Source organism: Carlito syrichta, unplaced genomic scaffold (assembly GCF_000164805.1).
Source record: "Carlito syrichta isolate Samal-C Ts95f unplaced genomic scaffold, Tarsius_syrichta-2.0.1 Scaffold309476, whole genome shotgun sequence".
Lineage (NCBI taxonomy): Eukaryota > Metazoa > Chordata > Mammalia > Primates > Tarsiidae > Carlito > Carlito syrichta.
In genome coordinates, this window is record NW_007253572.1 from 850,371 (window position 1) to 852,833 (window position 2,463).

Sequence of the window (2,463 nt, forward strand, 5' to 3'; positions counted from 1 at the left end):
TCCCGAGGGACAAGGGGGTGGCCTCCCCTCTCCCTTCGGGACCAAACTAACTCCCTGGAGCACCTCCGCTCCCGACAAGAGGGGCCTGGTGGGGGCGCGGGCCCCTTGCGCCCCCCGCGGGGCGGCTGGCCACGGCCTGAGTGGAAGCAAGGCCCGCGGGGAGGTGAGTCCGGCTGGGCAGCGCCAAGAGCACGGGATGGAGGGTCAGAGGCGGGCGGGCACCCGGGGACTGGGGGCCGCGACGGGGGACCCCTCCATCTCGGGGCCCTTCTCTGCCCTCTCAGAGCAGGGTCCCAGCACCCGCCCCAGTCGCACCGACCGCTCCTCACCTCACGCTGCCTGAGCCTCCGCCTCCACCACAACCTGAGCCGCCGAAGCCGCCGCAATCCGAGCCATTTTCCCCTCAGCTGGCTCAGCGGCCGCGGAGAGCTTCTGCCGACTCCGCGGCCAGCCAAGCACGCACGTCACTTCCGGCCAGGGAAGCACCGCCTTCCGCGCCCAGGCTTTATGCGGATTGGCTGGGGTGGGCGGCCTACCTGAGTTGTGGGCGGGGCTACAGCGCGTCCCGTGAGGCTTCAGCTGGGACCCTGGGGTGCTGCAGTGCTGGGGGCCTGCGTCCGGCTCCCTTCTGGGGATTGCTGAGTGGGCCCTGGACCCCTCACCGTGCAGCTTCAGATCCCAGACCAGGGAAGGGGTCCTCTAGACACCCCAACTATCCACCTCTCCAGCCCTGCATCCGAAACCCCGCCACCTGGCCTGAGCCCCGAAGTACCCCTATTGCTCCCATGGCCTTTCCCGGGACTCCACACCCGACTCTACCTAAACTGTGGTTCCCAGATTTGTGGACTTGGCCCCAGTCAGCGTCAAGTTTAGTTTTTGATTGGACGACTGAAAGGAACAAGCAAGACATGAAATCGTTCATTCCAACCCGCATTTACCGATTCCTGCGGGTGGATTAGGTGCTGTAGGGTGTGTAATTACTATCCTGTCACGTGGGTTGTGTAAAGTGCTTGGTAGCCTGTAAAGCGCTTTCAGGTCAGTGTCTCTTTTAGTCCTTACAACAGCAAGGTAAGGAAGATAATGCCCATAATAATAACTCACAACCACACGGCTCTTTTTACATTACAAAATGTGTTCACATCAATCTCCATAATAATACCTTCCTGACAATCGAGTGAGATTATGCTTGTAAAGCGTTTAGCCCTCACGTGTTAGACTAAAAAATTACATAACCATGTGAAGCAGATAGGAAAATTATTCCTACTTACAGATGATGAAGCTAGGGCACAAAGATGGTAGGTAGGGGAAGATGCCTGATTCCTTAGGGTTTTACAACCGATTGTCCCTTAAATGGTAGGAGGAGATTCACACTTAAGGTTCACAGTTGAATGTGATAGACTGATTTAGGCTGTAATTCTTAGTTTTAAAGCAATTCTAAACTGGGCATAGTGGCTCACGCCTGTAATCCCCACACTTTGAAAGGCAGAGGCAAGAGATTGCCTGAGCCCAAGGGTTTGAGACCAGCTTGGGCAACTTGGCAAAACCTCCTTTTCTCTACAATAAATTAAAAAAATCAGCTGGGCAGTGGCCCATGCATGTGGTTCCAGCTACTTGGAAGCCTAAAGTGGAAGGATCACCTGAGCCCAACAGATGGAGGCTGTGGTGGTGATGACTGTGCCACTGCACTCCAGCCTGGACAACAGAGTGAGACTCCGACAAAAAAAAAAAACAAAAAACGATTCTATAAACATATAATGAGAAGGCTGTAAAAGAAGTCAAAACTTACCTCAGCAAATACAGGAAATTGGTTTGATTTTTTTTTTTTCATTTGGGAGAGAGGGACTGTGGCAAAGTAAGACTGCACAGTGAATGAAACCCTCTCATCGCTATTATAAACATGCCTACACTTCCCCAAAGATGGTAGGATGGGACAGAGTTTCTATTTTATGGGGCATGTGATGTGTGGTTACTCCTTATGGCTCCCTTATCCCCTCCTACTCCTAGCTTTCTACCAACCCCACCCCCCTCGGTGCTCATACACTTCCAGGCAAGCTTTATACACCCTAGAAGAATGTCCCTTAGAAATCCACTTAGTTCCGCGGCATTGTTCTGCTTTATCTTCTGATCAAAGGAGGAATTTCTAAAATTGGCAGCTCTTTCACAAGATTAAAAAGGGTGGGGAAAGCTATCTAAGGGTAGTTTCCTAGCTTCTGCTCCAGAACTGAGTGTACCTTCAGGAAAGAAGGAAGAGGCCTTGAGACAACATTGAATCTTCAGAGGAAAGTAATTGGCTTCTTTGTTTCTCTCTCTCTTTCTTTTCTTTAGATCCTGGAAGACAGACTGCCTTTCTTCTTCTTATTATATTTTTATTTATTTTGATTTTTTTAGTTGGAGTCTCACTCTGTCGCCCAGGTTGGAGGGCAGTGGCACACTCACGGCCACTGCAGCCTCGCCCTGCTGGGC

The 2,463-nt window shown here is 52.1% G+C and overlaps 1 protein-coding gene across 2 annotated transcripts in view; it reads right to left on the reverse strand.

The window, feature by feature from the left end:
- Positions 1-474, reverse strand: part of PIK3C2A (phosphatidylinositol-4-phosphate 3-kinase catalytic subunit type 2 alpha) — a 114,631-nt gene extending 114,157 nt beyond the window's left edge. The window contains exon 1 of one of the 2 annotated variants that reach the window (XM_008067326.2): positions 330-474. The gene's annotated coding sequence lies outside the window, so the exon portion shown is untranslated. The remainder of the gene's footprint in view (positions 1-329) is intronic. The other variant, XM_021717222.1, reaches the window with a different exon arrangement.
- Between the last annotated feature and the right edge of the window lie 1,989 nt (positions 475-2,463).